This window comes from Corapipo altera, unplaced genomic scaffold (assembly GCF_003945725.1).
Source record: "Corapipo altera isolate COAL_440 unplaced genomic scaffold, ASM394572v1 1, whole genome shotgun sequence".
NCBI classification, from domain to species: domain Eukaryota; kingdom Metazoa; phylum Chordata; class Aves; order Passeriformes; family Pipridae; genus Corapipo; species Corapipo altera.
Genome location: NW_020884873.1, coordinates 8,430,231 through 8,449,036, shown reverse-complemented (window position 1 = coordinate 8,449,036; position 18,806 = coordinate 8,430,231).

Below are 18,806 nucleotides of genomic sequence, written 5' to 3'. Positions count from 1 at the left end.
ATAATATAATATAATATAATATAATATAATATAATATAATATAATATCAGTATGTTTCCATACAATATATTTCATAGCTATGAAAAGACTAAATTGGTAGTCTTCAATGTGTTTTAAGTAGACCTGTCCAGGACACAAAATCAGGAAAATCTAGAAATATTTTTGAAAAATTCAAACTGCCCATTCTACAATCATACCTGTCCACTTGGATTTGAGCAACCAAACTTCCCTCAGAACTACCATTCATGACTTCAAAAACCTGCATTTGCCATGATGACAGTTAAGCTTTCCAAAGACTTCTTCAACTGGTAGGTGGTACCAATACCTCTTTTCCCCTCAGTAATGCCTTATATTGTACATAACCACACTCTTGTCTTCCCTTGGATTTCTGCTTGTTATTTTGATTTGCTTTCCTCCTCAGCTATGCCTGCCAGTTCACTCACCTTTGTCTTATATAAACGAAATATATAGGTTTCAGTTAGTGAAAAAAAATCTTTCATGGATTTGATAGAATCTTAAATTTAGCTGTCCTCTGGTTTCTTCTGGTTGTAATTGTGATTTCTCCATGTGCAAAGCAGACAGGAAAACTCTGGTTGCCATTCTAATCCTCTCCTAGAAACAGGACCCAAATGAGGTCAAAGCACTAATGAACAAGAGGAATTTTAAGCATATAGATAAGAATGTGTGTTTTTAATAAAATTTCAAATAATATGCCAGTTTTATGCCATTTCTGTTCTGTAGACAAGATTTGGTCTTTAAACACAAGAATAAATCTACTTACAGTAGAAATTAAACACTTAGTTATTATATTCACCAGACTTTTTCTCATGAAAGCATGAACTTTAGAGCTGATCTGTTATCTGCAAATACTCTAGTCATTGTTGAAGGAATGGTGGTCGAACAAGGGCAAGAATAATTATCCTAAAATGTATAGCTCTAGCTAAAACTGCTACCTCTAGCTAAAAAGCAGCAATGTGAGTTCATCTGGGGAGAAAGCAAGCACCTTTTGCTGAGACAGATAGGCTATTGCTACAGGTTCAATCAAGCATTAGCCACTTACATGGAGGCAGTATACTGAGCTGCCTGAAACAGGAATCTTGTTTAGTTTGGTATTAATTATGCATTCTTGTGTTCTGAATAATAAAATGTCATCTAAGGCCAGAGTCTGAAACAAATTCAAAGAGGCACTGATTTTTTTAGTGGGCTAGTAACACAGTGCCCCAGTTTACAGTGTTAAAGCCAAAACTAAATGTAAAAAAAATGTTGGAGAATCCTATAGTGAATAATTGTTTTCTTCTATAAAATCTAAATATTTTAAAAGTGAAAGCATTATCAGTGGAGAGTCCCGAAAGGCTAAGATTAAAAATCTTAAAAGTGACACTTTTAAGAAGATCTTGGAAGTGCAAAGGCTTGAGTCTGGCCACTGGGAATGGTATGGGGGAAGGAATAGACAGAAAAAGCCAGTTTGTTCTCTGTATCCTAAGAAGTCAAATAGATCCCATCTCATTTGCACATCAATTGCAATATGACTTTCACATAAGGTTTTTGAGAGCTTTATATGACACATATGCAGATTAGAAAGGTAATATCACTGCTGCAGCCATTATACATCATATATGTCCATTTTTGCAGGATCTGGTCCTGCTAAGACTCATATTTTCTCTTTTAAAATGGAGTTGAACTATTCTGAAGTTGAAGAAGGCATTGGTTTTCAAGTGTTTCTGTGTCATCCTGATTTATTTCGTCTGCCACATGTGACGTTAATTTCAGCCCATATTAGACTTTATTTTTTTCCACTGTTTTAATTAATCTGATCATCTTAGCTATTTCTTTCAGGAGCTAGGACTTTGTCCACAATTCTTTGAAATGTCACTTCTGCTTACGAAACGTTATATTTTTTTTGCCCAAGGGTCAAAATCTGGGGAGAAGGGGGTGTCTCCTCTCTCCAGTTCAGAAGTTCTATGTGTCAGAACCTTAGGGTGTTCATTTGCCTTTGGGCACTCATCTCATCACCAGCTGTAAAGGCATTGCTGTGTTGCTCATAGGCCTGTTTATTTTTGGAAGGATATTGACAGCTTGAAAGCTCTTCAGGGGGAAATATATATCCACAAAGCAGTGTTAAACATGAACTACATCTTTTCTCAAACTTTGTGAGTTTACCATACTTTTGGCACCCACACAGCTTGCTCAGATATGCAAACAGCGGTGACTCTGCCAGTCCCTGGGAAAAAAAGAGGTGGAAAATGCATTATTGATAATATAAGTATTTAGCTTCTGTTGAAACTACCTGCCTGTGCTCCATGGGTAATTTCACATTGACCATAGAATACCATTGCCAGACGTCTGAGCTAAGCTTTCTGAGTTATAATGCAACTTTATAAAAACCCAAAACAACACAACACCACACATCAAAATTGAGTCTGGAAAAAGAACATATGCTTTTTTTAATCTGATGGTATAAAACATGACTTTCACAAGATTTCTCTTCCACCAGGCTCTTTTAGTCTTTAAACTGGAAAATTCTGTTTCAAAGAAAAATAAGTATATGGTGTCTAAAAAGGAAAACAGTTAAAAATATTACATGGGTTTTTATAGCAGGGAGAAGAAACAAGAATTTTTAAAAGGAGTTTGTTTCTAGTGTTCATTTTAACTTAACCACGGAGTTGATCAAAAAGAGAACATAATTAGCAAATATTTTCCTTCATTTCTCAGCTCATTTTCAGGGGAAAAAATTTGCTGGTCTTTTCTTAAACTAAATTTATGAGATGACATATTGAATAAAATATCAGAAATATTTCTGTAATTTTGCTGAGTTCTAGTCACTCATATCTGTGTTAAATTACATCATCAGGATCACTGCCAAATATTTATCCTCTTCCTTACCACAGTACTTCCTCAGCTCAGCTGGCCATTTTCAGCTGGCTGAATTAAAAACAAAACCACTAAAGTATCTCTGAAATCTCTGAAGAGCATCAGGACTGTTCTCACTTCTATTTCTGATCAGATAATTTATCTGCTTAGGAGTCTGTAACACAACATGATAGTGCTGACACTGGATACATCTGCCACCTCTACCTTCAAAATCTTTTTCAATCAAGTAACTGAGGTTTCTACAAAACCAAACAAAATATAGCAGTAGGGCTTCTAATGTGTAGTCCACAAACAACCAGTAATAGCAAAATAAAACCTGTTTATATTGTGGAGGGTTATAAATAAGGGAAAAGATGTTGCAGGACCTTCAATATTTGCAATGATATGGATGAAATACCAATTCAGGTACTGAACTGCAATGGAGAAGGAGTTCTCATAAGTACTGATTTGGTAACCAATATGGAAATTAAAACTTTTCTTCCATTAGACATATTTTCGGACATAGAGTGACAAAATCAATGCCTGAAACAACCTTTTCTTTCCTGTCTTTCAGCTCACCTATTATTCACAAGCAGGACAAGTTTCACATGCAGCAACCAGAGCTGTAAGTGATGCAGACCCAGTAACACACACGACTCATTTCTGGGAACATTCCTTCTGCTGGCAGCAACACTTCTGTCTCCTATCCTAGACAGCAAGAAAAATGTCTTGCTTATGCAGAGGCATAAGTCAAGTCATACATCTACCTATCCCATCCAGTATTTGCTGCTGTTAGATATATTTCAATTTTATAGCCAGTGTTCTATTAAAGGCTGATCAATATTATATATGGACTTTGAGAAATTAGAAGAAAATTAAAATTAGAAGTCTGTAAAGAGGATTGAAGAGAATATTAAAAAAAAAAAAAGAGCATTTGACTGATGTTGAAATACCAGTTTTAAAAATCCATGCAATTTGACTCATTTAAGAAAAACCTACAGCCAAAGCAAAGATATTACACAGCCAAGAGGTCAGCGAGTAATATAGGCCATTTCATAATAATAATAATGAAAAACTTAGAAAACTCCATTGAAACACAAAGTTTTATGGGAAATGACCACATGCTCACACATTTTATGTATTTTGCTGCTACTATTTGACATACCAAAGTTATGTTTAAAAGAAAAATCAAAGGTTCATTTAGTGAAAATTGGTTTTTTAATGAAAGAGAGGGAAATTGAGATTTGCTCACAAAATATCTTGTCACAGTTTAGACCACCTCTGTATGCTGTTACAAATATGCATTTCCCCAGCACGACTAGCACTTGGACTATTCATGTTAGCTGAATATGCAACCAGTGTTTGGGGATCTAAGCTGCACACCTAAGATTGGAATGATTTTTAAAAAGACTTGAAGTTTTTGTTAGTGATTTTGGATGAGCATTTTGTAGCTATTCCTCTTAATTTTAGGAGCAGGCAAGACCTTTTCCTGCCCTTTCTTATATTATTTTCACTGGCTTCTGCTCTAAGTGAAGTTGGTTATCTGGGAAATTAATTCATAAGTCTCCTCATAGTCATTTATAATAGGAGGTGGAAAATAGGAGAGGTTTTTTTTGCTGTGGCATGGTTTCCCCATAGAATAATGACTCTTTGGAAAAATATTAGGCAGAGACAGTTTACATCACATCACTGGAATTACTTTGAATGAGAAAAAAGCAGACTGCAGTATTATCAACAGGCGTCCACTTTTATACAGTGATGAAGAGCAACCAGTTTGTCACTAATCTTATCATCTGATAAGCCAGTTTTTAGGAATCAGAGGGAGTATAAGCTTCCTCATGCAGATCATATTCAAATAAATCTGTTGATCTTTAATATCCCTATTGCTTAATCACGGTATCATTATACTGTTGACAGATAAGGTTTTGAATGATCATAAGGGCTGTAAACGGCAGAATTACCACAGATGGCAACAGGCACTTTGATTTCTTTGGTGCTTTGAGACCTTCTTGCCAGAGGACTCCATTATGGGTTTCATTTTATGCATCTCTTCTATTGTTTTTTACTTGAAAGAAAATGGAATTATTAACAGTATGAGAAAGGAGGGTCATTAAAGCAGATGAAATTATTATAAGGAACATAGTTCTTCTAAGCAAATTGTACTTTTAATTCTAAATCAGCTTGTTCAAAAAGACCAGTGAGTTATCTCTTTCATCTAACTCTGTGATGATATTTTTATAGTCCCAGGGATATAATGCTCTGGGATAATCTGTCCATGGCATTTAACTCATTTGAACAGATGACAATAAAATTTATATACTTAATATGCACCTGACCAGTCTGTCCAGATTTTCTCTTCCCCTTCCTTTTCAGCTACATACATGCTACATATTTTGGAGCACACAGATATGCTTGATTTACCTATGAAAAGCACGCACCAGATTTCAAAACAGTCTTTAATTGTCACATTGTTTCACCTTCCTCATAATGTCAAGCAAAAAGGTAGAAAGATTCCCTTTTCCCTGGGGTTCAGGTAAGAGCCAGAGAGCAGCAGACACTCAGCTAGGTGGTCAATACCAACTAGGTCTCTAAAGGAATGTGTTCCCTTTTTGAAACACTTAAACCCTGATTTTCAGAAGTTCTGGTCAGGCTGGGCTACCAGAGAAGCCCCAGCAGCTTTGGAAGTTCAGATCTCTCTGAGAAGCACAGGATCATTGGCTTGAATTGAGAACCCAAATAATGACGGGTGTCAAACCAGTGAATTATTCGGAAAGGCACTTTCTCAGTTTGAATTTTCAATTATGATTGATTAATATTGCAGGTAAACCAGAAATTTTGTATTGAACAGGAAGAAGCTAGGGATGTGATAGTGGTTAGCATAAATTATTGTAGATAACCATTTATGCAAGCACTATACTTCTGGAAAGAACTTCGGCATACCATAGAATTTCTTCTTTTGTCCTAAAAAAGAATCAAGTAAATCTGAGCCACAGCTGACAAATTATTCTTAACCTGTTCCATAAACTCTTTAAGAGACTTAACATTTCCATCTCACCTCCTCCAGCCCTTTACTCTATTTATTTTGAGTATTTTCCCAATATTTAATCTGATTACTGTTTGGTGAAAATTCAGCTCAAATTTTTCTAGTTCCATGCCCATCAAACAACAGATGTCTGTCCTCTTTTTAACAGCCTTTTAAATACTGGAAGACTGCTAGATAGTAAAATATTTTATGTATTAGAAGATGTATTTAGTCTAAACTTGCTGAAAATGTCTCATAACCTCGAAGGTGGAAAGAAAAATAATCTAGATATTAAACTTACTTGATGATTTGGTCCTTCTTCTTTGCCATAACCTTCTTCATAGAAAAGAAGGAATGCTTATAAGAACTGCTAGGACATTTATATATATTTTTATTTTTATTTTATACATATGTATGCAGTGTTAAAATAGAACTTGCAAAAACCCAGTCATGTAAAGGGAATGCTCAATACAAGTGACACAATCTGTCAGATTAACTACCACCAGTGAATACTTTGTGAGATCTAAAAACTGAACATATTGGGAATTTCAGACAAGTGTGATTCTGTTAAGAAAACAAACAAACAAAAAACTGCTGAGAAAGCTCATATTCTCATGTGATTTGAAGAAAACTAGAGTGCTCAGCACAGTCAACAGCATCTCATTTGCTGTTTTACAATGAGCACATTAAAAAATTCATGCTGCATTTGTGCCATTGAGTCTGTTCTGGGAATGCATTCCTAGGCTTCAGAAATTCACCAGAGAAAAATAATTTCCTCTTGCAGACAAACGATGAACTCTTCTGAATGGGTTTCCTGGCATCAAATGCCAGAGGGGGTGCAATTTAAAGTAAGGTAAGTTATTTGACTTAAATTGAATGCAAGTCTACCCAGGGCTTTCCATGAAATAGGAGAAGAACTTCAGAAATCTGCCAGACATCCAATCTAAGCATCTCCTTCCACCTCTTTCTTAGTAGGGGAGTTGTTTTAGGCTTAGTATTGTTGTCCTGTTATTATTTTGTCAGCTGAAATGGTAACAGAGAAGTTGTAAAAAGAAACTGGACATAAATTAGTGAATATTTAAGTTCCTGGTAAATAATATTTCTCCACTGATGTTCACAGAGGAAAATGCTGTAAGAATAATGCAGTTTTATGGATCAGGAAACAAGTTGGTTGCTCCCAGAAGTAAATGCACCTGGAGAAAGGGAAAAAACAGCTCTTATCTGAGCAAGCAGTGCAAGTGTAGTGAAAGACATGGGAGCTAATCCTGTTGTAGCCAGCAGTTCCCATAAGCAGCAAGCCTATCCATCAGAGAACTAACCCGAAATAAAAAGTTAGACGACCTACTTTTGCTATTTGAGGTGAATGGAAGTGAAAATAGAACATCTTCAGGGATATCTAAATAAGAAGTAGATTGACCAGGTGTATTTACTTTTCCTTTGCTGCACACAATTTCCTCAACTGGCACTGATTGAGGAGCAATCCTTGGTGATAATCTCCTGCAAGTGCAGCAAGGATAACCCCCTCCAGTGCTGTTCTTTGTCACTAAACTACTTTTCAAAAGAGAGTCAGGGAGGTTCTTTTCAACTTTGAGAAAAGTAATTTTGCTAACCAAAACAGCTTAACACAGAATAGCATTATTTTTATATTTAACAGTAAAATAAGTGGTTCCTCACAACAACTTTGGATTTCTTTTAAAAAAGAAACTACATAATTTAAGGCTTTTTTTTTTCTAAGAAGAATTTTCATTGTGAAAGCATCATAACTTTTAAATAGATGAAAATTTTCCATCCTCTCAAAAGGAAAGGAGACATTGAATTTTAGTTTAAGTGTAATGCTTTTTTCCCCTCTTTTTTCATTTTCCTTTTTGTTAAAAAGTTAAGCAGAGCATTTTCATTTTGGTTTGACTTGAGCTATTTTTATGGATGTTGAGTTTTTGTACAGCCAGCGAATTGGAAATTCTGTTCTTTTACTACCATATAAGTTTGAGTCAAAAAGTTGAAAGTCATTTTTTTCAAGTTTATAGGATTTAAATTCCCTCCTCCTAGACCACTGAAAATGTGAAAATATGAGGAAGAGCCCTTATAGTCCTATTGACAGCAACGGCTAGGAAAGACTGAAAAGTTCAGAACATAAGGAATGAAACATGGACTCATTCTACCCTGTTTCTGTTCAGTAGAAGGAGAAAAGAAGAAAAACCCCAGAATAAACAGAAATGCAAAGATCTTGCAGAATTTTCATGTACTTTTTCTCAAGGTGCAGTCTGAATTGCATCTGACCTTCTGTGTGGGATGATGGTTTCAAGGATGATGAAGCCTGAAGGAAGAAGATTGTTTCTAGCCACATCATTTTACCACAGCCCAACAAACGAATACCAACAATCAGTTATATTTTAATTTATTCAGGTATTAGCTGCCCAGTCAAAGATGATTCACTCCTATATGCATAAATTGTGATAATCTTTTTGAATATATTTTAAAAGACTGGCCACTTTTGACAAGACTAGATAGTATTGTTTCACCTCAAAATCACTGGTAAATCTACTTGTTCTCTGACACTGGTGGTAAAGGTATGGCTCCAAACGCTATTGTAACAAGTTCATTATAAGATTTTGACATAGATTCAATTTCATGTTTTTTCTCCACACATATCTATCAACCCTATTGTCTTCCCTGAGATCACAGGTTGTAGCTGTGATTAGTTCTATTTCCCAGAGCTGAAGAGTTTAGAGATTGGAAAGGGAAAAAGTTCTCCTTTGTATTTAATGGAAATGGTCTTGTAAAGATAATCCTGGACCAATGCTATCATCCTCCCTTGAGTTTGGAGTGAGGGAAGGTAACTAAGAACTTGGCCCATGAGGTACAAGCATGAATTGATCAGGATTGGGCTTGGAAGATTCTTTTTCCTTTTACAAAACATATGGGTTTTTTTTACAGATCAAAATCATCTTATTTTATTAAAGAGATATAAACATCCAGCTGCACTTTTGTCCTGTATAGCTACTTACACTGGGACTAAACAAACCTGAGGCAAGTAGGGGTAAACCTCTTATTTTCAAATCCATTAATTTTTATGCTTTTCTTATCTCATTTGGGTATTTGTGGGGCTCTGTGCAAACGAGACAGGACACGTCCCTGATGTTCCAGCTCTGCAAACATACAGGCTTTTCTGCAGTTTCAACAGACCGTAATGTGGTTATCTAAAGTCAAATATCTGTGTCACTGACTGCTGGCTTGGTGTCTTAGATAGCTAACAGTGATGAAAATTGTCTAACACCTAAAACTTTTACCAGTGCTGATCGTCCTTACTATTAGATAATAAGTCTACCATAAATGGGCTTATTTCAAATACCTTTCAGGAATTTATTTGGTCGTCTTTTTGCATTGCTTTCACATTTTCATTGCAAACATTATTTTTGAGATTGGATAAAAATTAGAAGGTGCTTATTCAAAGATGTCAGTAAACAGGGACCGTACTAAATAGAAACAAATCCATTATTTTTCAGGAAACTTGATATTTATAAAGCTGCTGCTTTTCAGTTTTGCAAAGTTTTTAAAGAGTACTTTAACTCAGTTAACAGTCTGGCCAACAGTCTCTGTAGAATACCAATTTGTTTTGCTTAAATTGCTTATAAACACCTGATTCCAACTTTAGAAACTAATTAGTGAGTTAGAGATTTTCCATTAAATGGGCCATTTTTTGATATCCAAAGCTGTGCTGAATCTAAATGTCAACATTGTTTCTAATTATGAAAAACACAAAGGGATGTCATAGGGCTAGAAAACATATTGTGCCTTAAACTGAGATAAAATGACAGGCAGTGTATCATTCAGCCACATGCTTGCTTATTTAATAATACCAGAAAAACTCATTATTAGTTCTATTTTCTGGAACTGAAGAATTTAGGGATTAGGAAGGGCAAAAGTTCTCACTTGGCTTTAACGGAAACGGTCTTGCAAAGATAATCCTGGACCAGTGCCATCACTTTCCCTTGAGTTTGGAGTGAAGGAAGGTAATTGAAGTCAGGAGCCTTCTTTTCACCAGGCTGCTGGTATCCTGTAGGGCATTCACGGCATATCCTGCAATGGCACTCATTCAAACCCAGGCCTGAGTGCTCACATCAACAAATAACTTCAGCCAGTCAATCTCCTGCATCCACCCTGCAAACACGCTGCTCCTATTTTGGCTATGTGAAAAGGGCCAGCAAAATGCTCTACTGGAGTCACTGCTCCTGCTCCTGCTCCTGCCATGCAGTGCTTGGACCTGCTCTGCCTTCATTTTGTTGCAGGCTTGTACGTATATGGGACACTACTGTCTCAAGGAGTACTTTTCAGTTTGTCCTTCAGACTTTCTTTTGACACACTGATGTGCCACTCACGCTTATATTTTCGTCATTAAATTGAGTGATTGGTTCAAAATTACTTTCTTCCATCACAGGGAGTTAACTCTTTCAATGATCTTCTGACAGAATGACTTACGACTAATGCTTGTTAAAAAAAAAAAGAAATGTGAGAGAAAAAGTCTTGAAGATATTTTTTCTGTTAGGCCTGGCTAAAACAGTTACAGGTTAAAAAAAAAGGCAAAAAAGAAAAGTAAAGAAACAAAACAAGAAAACCTCCAGAAGACAAACTGTGATGCTCTTCTATAACCCACAGTCTTTGCCCATTAAATCAACTTCATTATCTATACTGATTCATTAAAGACTAAATTTCAAGTCATCAGAATATTTCACAGAAATACAGCTCACTGATATTGAATAATATTATGTTACTGACTCATTTTGTGGTGTAATTCTGAAAACTACTTGTTAATATGGGAGAGAAGTACATTTCGTATAGCACTTCAGCCCTGTTCCGCTGATAATTTGTTTCAGAGCCCATTAGCTTCAATGGAAGCCTTTTTAATGATTTAAAAATCTAAGATAATACAAGGATGCTAACTCAAATTTTGACAGCTTTTGAGGTTTCAGGAAAAATAGTTTGTTGGTTAGGCAAAACCAAGGTCCTCAGACAAAATGAAACTACATCAAAAACCCTATTTCCAGATTTAAAAGGCTAGTTTTAAGCTTTCCTGTTCTTTCTTTTTCTCAGCAGAAATGACCAGAGACCCCAGAGCCTCAGACACTGCCCTAAAACTTCATCAGAACTGATGAATCTCCACAAGTTCCTAACATGTTATCGAACATAATGCCATGTAATTATTAAAATATTCTGAGTAACTCAGCTTGATAAATTCTGCAGTGCAGCACTTCAGAGTACCCATCATTCTCATGGGATCATCGTTAGCTCAGTCTCCTAGGTGAGGGACATTACAAGGAGAAGTTGTTGCATAAAGTCTACCTGGGCAAAGGCTCTCACATTACCAAAATTTGTGTCCCTTCTATCAGTTCTCACTAAATATAAATATAAATATAAATGATTCAAACATTCTTGGGAATTTTTAGCCCATATCTTCCAAAATCTGTCTGACCCACTGCCTTTTCTATGACTTAAAAAGTATGTTTTTCATTTGGGTTCTAAAAAACCTGTTGCCCTGGAAAGTTATTTTTTCATCTTCTTTATAGTCTAGCTAGATCAAAGAACAGAAGAATTAGGGATGCCAATACTAGGTAACTGAAAGGTAAGTTCTGTTTATCACAGCTTATGGCCATTGTCCACTGAGGATTAAAAATCTTAAGAACCAGCTTTCAGGGGAAAAAAAAAAGATACTTGAGATTTTCCTAGTGATTCTTGTGCCTTTGAGAGAAAGGGAGGCTTAATTATATTTGTACAATTCATTTCTGTCATGGGGCACATGAGAAAGAGGATTGCAAAGACTTTGCAGACTTCAGCAGGTAGACTAGGGGTAATCTATCCTGAGTTATGATTTATACTGTAGGAGTCCTTTAAGGCTGACACTAGATCCATTTGGAACCATACCTGATATATTATCTCATCAGAGCTTGTTGAGAGAAGTCCAGCCCTGGCTCTGCCTCTGTGTACCAAGGTGTTCAGATCAAGGGAGGGAAAAAACCCCAGAGTTTGCTTTCATAAAATATTTTTTATATTTTTAGTAAAAATAACAACACCCAACTCAGCACCAGGCAGTATTTTTCTCTAAGATAGACCTACCAATAAGAGGAGGAGATGGCACTGGAGAATTGTCAGAAACGCAGAAATCCATATACACATACAGGGGGGAATAGAGTTAATTTGTTTTCTTTTCTATCAGTTTTATAGAGCATTGTATGATAGAAAATTTTGTCAGGGAACTGACAAAAGAGTGTTCTATAAACCTTTCTAGTGTGTTGATAAGGTCATTGCTGTGAAGTGTTCCTTCACACTGTAGGAGACGTGTTCATTGTAGCAGTTGGCCCAATATTTCTGAATTAAAATTGAGCTATTTGAATGCTGGCAGTGAGTAGGCACCTATTCTGTTTACATTTACCTGTCATTCCACAAGGATCACATGTTTGCTTCTGAGCTATACATAAGCTTAGTTCACTTCTTCTTGTTTCATGGTTGGATAAGTGGTTGTTAAGCAGAAAGCACAACAGTGGATTAAAAGAAATGAAATTAAGAAGAATTATATAACCAGCTGAAATTATCACTTCTGATTCAGAACTTATTCTACTTCTGGACAGGGCTGGAAAGAAAGTGTCAGTCACCCTCTGTGACTGAATTTTAAATATGGAAGTGCTATTTAAAGTTTTATTTTGAAGCTTTAACTCCACTTTAGCTGTCTTAGGGACAAATTTCCATGAGGAACATGGGCTCATGAATCCTCTGATGGTGAAGCAAATTGAATGTAAGTTTATCTATTTGTTTGCTTTTCTTCATATAATCCTCCACAAATCATGCTATAAAATGAAAACACACTTCTTGCAACAACCTGCTGAAATAAGCATTATTCCTTTGTTCCTTTGTTCCTACACAGCAATCCACTTCATGCAATTTTGAGGGTGTGTTAGGCTGTGGGCCCCAGTGTGACTGCCCCAGTGCATAAACAACATGGGAGAGCCTCTTTGTTGGTGGAATCACATTTTTATTTGTATGACTACACTGACATAACAATAAGAAGCCAAAAAAAATCAAAGCATCTTCTTACATACATAGTCATATGTGGAGAAAATGAAACTAGGCTTAAAGGCACCATATTTCTTGTTGGTTCTCCTTGGTACTGGCAGTGACTGCACCACTGCAAGATTCTTCCTTGTGAGTGCAGCAAGAAGTGGAGCAAACAGCTCAGGACGTGAGCTGATCTTACAACTGGCTTGAATTGGGTGAACTTAAAATTTACTGCATTGATGCTTATCAATATCTAAATCTCAATACCCAAACATCCTTTCTTAGATGTCTGCATTTCTCTTAATATGTTATGTATTGCCTGTCTTACTTTTCTGTACTATTTGAATACCAACTTCAGCTTGTGACTTTTTCAAAATTTGCTCCTGCCTAAAGTGTTTTTTCTCTCTGTTCAACAACAGCAAATATCATAGTTATTTCCTCAGCTGTCACAATGGGCACAGTATTCAATGTGACTTCATAGTGACAGGATTATTAGTGAGAAAAGTCACCCAGAGGTTTAGACAAACATTTTACATGAGTGAATATGGCTTTCTCACACTGATCTTTTAAAGCTGGCTCTGTAGTCATCACAGTAGTAACTTCAAGAAAAGTAAAATAAAGCCAAACACCTACTTGTTTCTTAAGCTTTAGCACCATCTTATCTGTGTTCTCTTTATTCCACCCAAGGACTTAAAGTGTAGCTTGTATACAAATAGCTGCCACCAGTGCCTGAGGTGTGTGAACTTTTTGATGACAAGCGGCAAGCAGTTCTGGTTTTATATTTGTTTGGTCTATGTATGAGCTATGAGATAAATAGACATTACTTCCTATCTCATGGCTTGTATCACAAGGATATAATAAGCACTACACTGAATCCAGTCAGCACTGTATCATTCCCAGGGTAGGCTTCGTTGGCTTTTCTAGATGGTAGAACTAAACACACCTTAATAGTTTTGCTGGCAGTTGGCATTTTCCCCTAATGGCAAACAGAACCACTGGCTTACAACTTGAATGACTGATCTCATCACATTTTGAAATTTCCAAACGTCCCTTTTCCAGCACCTGCCTCAACTGTGTATTGGAAAAAATCATCTTAGATACAAATTAGAAGGAAGGCTTCCAACTGGCTTGATCAGGACACAGAGATGCTTCCAAGATCATTTTTTGTTAAAAAAGAATTTTGTAGTTCAGCCATCAATCCTCTCATTCACCTGTACTGAGAATGACTTATCCCTAAACCAAAAAATGTGTTTTAAGCAGTAATCCAATAATCATCTACTCCCTATTCTGGCCTTGCACCTAGAGCCACACCTGCTAACGATTCTTGCACAGACGTACCTACAGCTCTGGGATCCTCAGCAAGTGTAATCACACAGGGCCTCACACTTTGTGTCTCAGTGTACAGCCAGCATTTGTATACAGACTTCCTACAGTAACTACAATTCCAGTGTTCTTTCATGCTCAGCTATAGCAAAAGGCCTGGTCTGGGATACTGCATGTCTGGATAAATGTTGATATCATGTATCTACTTAGATGTGTTCATTTTTTTTTCTTTATTTGTGGTTATTACAATCATAAACATTTGAATTACCTTTTCACCACGCACTCTACAGTTCCTCTTTGAACAATAAATTCTAATGATTTTCTTTTAAGAGTCACATAAGTGATATTAAACCTTTGAAGAAGCCTTCTCCCTTTTCAAAGCACTGTCTGATAATATTCCTATGTGACCTTTTCCCTTTCTGTTGAGATGCCAGAGCTACCTGAAAAGGCAGTTGGGAAAGTGTATATGCAGAATGGGAAGGAAGAAAAATTCAGTTTCTCACTAGCCCACATAAATACATTTTAGGCAAGATAGGGAAGAATTTTTCTGGAATAGCTGCAATGCATTCCCTGGAGAAGGAAACCTATTGTCATTGTAATTAATCTCATACTGTACAATACTAGTAATAAGGTAAGACAGCAAGCTGAATAAGTATGATGCAGTGATGTAAGGATCCTAATATGCAATCTTGACAATGAGATATATATCCTGTAAATAATGTGTTGATTTTACTTAATAGAATACCACTGGAAAAAATCAAGCAGGAAAGCAACAGCTGGATGTGGATAAATTGCTTCCAAGTGAACACAATGGGAATGGAAGGAGAGGGAGGGGATCCATGGCAACAGCTTCTTTCTGCGCTGCATCTCCCAAAATTAGAAAACTATTTTGCTAGTGGTGGGAACAGGTGAATCAAAAGTCATAAAAAATATTTGTAAAGTATTCTTGTCTCTGGACTAGAGGATGATATCAAGATATGTTTTTCTGTAAAACATACTTGTCTCTATCCTCAAGCTGAAGGAGCTGATCCTTGAGCTAAATGAACCTGTTGCGGTGCCCAGATCTTTGAGAGGGTCTGTTGGAAACCTAGACCTATCAATATCACCATGTTTAGACAATCACTGAGCTAAACATATTAGTAGAGAGCTTATTGCATAGAGTGATTTTCTCTGAAAAGCATTGAATCAAAATAAATAATACTTGGCTCTAAGAAGGCTGTCTGGTCAGTTGTTACTGCTTCTGGAAAGGACAGAAGTGCAAAACAGCGCTTAGACCCGCTGAGACAATCTCAATTAGTGCTGGGTCATTGCAGCCCAGGGCTGTGTATCATTGGCAGAGACAGAGTGTTGCCCTTGAGAAAAAAAACCATACCCTGCACCATGACCTTATAAAGGAGATCAACAAGTACTAAAGGTGCAGTTAGATGATTAATAATAGTAGCAATTGAATGCATCCTAATGTTTTGCTTTAAAAAGAGTAGTGGTTTTTGACTATTGTGATAATGGTATCTTAATAGTTACCAAAGGAGCCAATATCAAAAGAGGAAATGAAGAGTACCAATAAATTCTTTAGTAGGAGTAATAAGAGCAAAATGAAGGAAATGCCTGCTCTATTATTCAACCAGATGGAGAAACAATAGCTGGTCATGCTGGAGAGGCTGTAGTACTTAGTGGTATTTAGCAGATTCTTCATTCAAAGAGTGGCCTGATACATTTGTTTTTAGCAAGAAATGTACAAAAGTTTTAGGTGGAAGGGGTATGGATCAAGGTATGAAATATTCTGAGAAATCAGACCTGGTGAGGTTCACCTGACAACAGGAAGAAGCAAACAGAATGTTCTTTGATGTGTACAAGGGCCAAGACCTTCAGTTTGGCTGGAATAATCAGCCATCTCATCTGAGGACTGGAAATCACTGGTTGATAAAAGGAGGTGGCTTGTTGTCTCCAGTAAATTACACGCTGAGCATGACTTATTCATGCTACTGATAAAGAATTGATGTCTGTATGGAGAAGTAGAAACATGAATGTAAACATGCAGAAGCAATCACACTGTCCTTTCTACTCATGCTCAGCTATAGCAAAATGCCTGGTCTGTGATACTGATTGAGCTGAGCAGGAAAAGACCACAGGAAAGAAAACAGGAGAATCAAAAACCACTTGAAGACCTCAGAAAATAGTATGAGTCTTTATTTTAAACATGGGATAGTTCTATGGCAATATACTAAAGGACACCAGGTTGATGAAGGTACTGAATAGAGGACAAGGAGGGAAAAGTCAGAAAGATTAGGCTCCATTTTTAAGTAACATTTTCTAATAATGAAACACTCAGCTGTCTTAGGCAGTGATGGAATCCACAGCAGTGGAGTTTTTAAGGATATTTCAGTGGGAAAAATTCTGCTAGAAATAGACTACTTAATCCTGCCTCCAGAAAAAGTCAGGGTAGGGGTATGCTGGTTTTTCCACACAGATAGAAATAGTTTTGCAAAAGTAATTTGCGAAAAAATGGAAAGTTGACTAACTTTTACATAAGCTCTGTCCTGTAACTTTCACTCAGGCAATTACAGACACCCTTTCAAAGTATGTCATGATCTGACATGTGGAGCTTTTAAGAAGTTGATCTCTCACTTTGGCGTCCAAAGAGACATCAACACTTCTGGTAGTGAGACTGAGTGCTCTTGGAGATGGTGCTGGTGGTGTGAAGTAGGAGACCGATTGACTGCTGACACTTTCTAACACGACAAAACCAGAAATCTTGAGGTCCTGTATTTGTAACTTTTCTCTAGATTTCGTTGTGGGCTATTTTATACTCTTCTATAGCTCCACGCAACCAACTATAACATTCGTACACAAATCATCCCTGCAGAGAATAAATCCACAAGGCAATCCAGAACAAAGAGATGTGCAGAGACTGTGCAGTTCCAGTACTTCATCCAGCTCCTGCAGCCCCACTCGTACATACTACTCTCTATCTTTGCTTCTGTGTAAACATGTCTTGTTACTATGGCAACAGCTACATCAAGTGTTCCTTTCATTAAATGGTATTTTTGAGCTACGGAACACATTCTGAGCTGGGAACAAACATGCTGCATTAGCTGCTTTCTTTATAATTTGAGATATGGTTGTTCTCAAGAAAAATAAAATCATAGGGACTTGGACACTGGATTTTTATTCTAAATCTCTCACCATTAAAGATGCTAAAATTTCTATGGAAACAGCTTATCAAGGAAATGTCAGGTCTTTGGACCCAAGAAGTCTTCATTCAAGGGAATCTTTACTATACACAAGCCGTGCTACAAGAGGTCATGTGGATTGCTCACTGGATGCTACAGACCTTGTAGAGGCACATCCTGAAAGTTTTGGGAGCCCAGGGAGCTTTAGGAAGGTCAGTTGGAGCCACTGTTCTCAATATTCCTAGTCCCTATATCTGCAGAAATGGGACTACAGGACTGTGCGTGTGTTCTCAGAGCCTGTGACTCTCAGCTGATATGAGTCAAGTCTTACATGGGAAATGTTAATTCAAGGGAAAACTAAAAAATTACACTGTTCACTGAACATTCACTAGGGTATTTAGTTTTGTTTTGTTTTTTTCAGGTCCAATTTAAAAGTAAATTTAAAAAATAAAAATAATAGTCTATTAATGCAAAATAGAATGTTGAGCATGAAATTTATTGTGTAGCTATCCTGCTGTTATATATATCAGAGTAACTTGTGTGCTGATTCTGAGACTTATAAATGTCTTAAGGAACATTTACTTTAATTCTCAGCATGTTTGAGGCTGTTAAACTTCATTAGCCATCCCTATGTTGAGACTGTATAGAGTAAAATTGTGCCTTCCACAGAGGAATCATATCCTGGACTCAAGAAGTGTAAATATGAGTCATCTATAACTTTTCTGGATAGTCTGTTTCAACAATTAATAACTTTTTTTGTTAAAAATATGTTCTTAGTTTATAACTTTTATGTGTCTGACTTCTGGTTCTAGTAACATATTCTGACTGTGTTTTTCTGCAGAAAACCCTTTAATTCCCAATGTTGAGAGTGTTGAAGATACATACACACTACAGGCAAGTAACCTTGCAGTACTTATTTGATAAACTCAATAGATTGAATTGTTTTTCATCTCCATTGCAATTTTCTGGGTAAAGTATCACTTTTATGGTTCATTTCTCTACTTCGCACTATTGACAGTATGGACAGAGGAACTGAGATGGCATGGGAAGCTCCTGGAGGATTTTTTTGTTCAAGAGTAAATGAGGAAAAGAGAGAGTAAAGATTGTTTCTGTGTCCATCTTATGTAACAGGAAATACATGGAGTGATCTATTTTCACAGCTATGCTACTAGTTCTGTCTGAGTGAAGGCTGTGCCTTCTTGCTCAGCATCACGGAGTAGGTACAACTCAAGGGCATCTTGGAAACAGGGAGCACTGCAAAGAAGGCTCCAGCACACTTTTCTTTTATTTGAGCAGAAAGTCTGCTTTAATCACTCTTTGACCCTACCCACTGCACCAGCCCAGCAAGAATTTCAGCTGCATTCCCCAGTGGGAGGACAATGGGCAGCTGGCTGCTC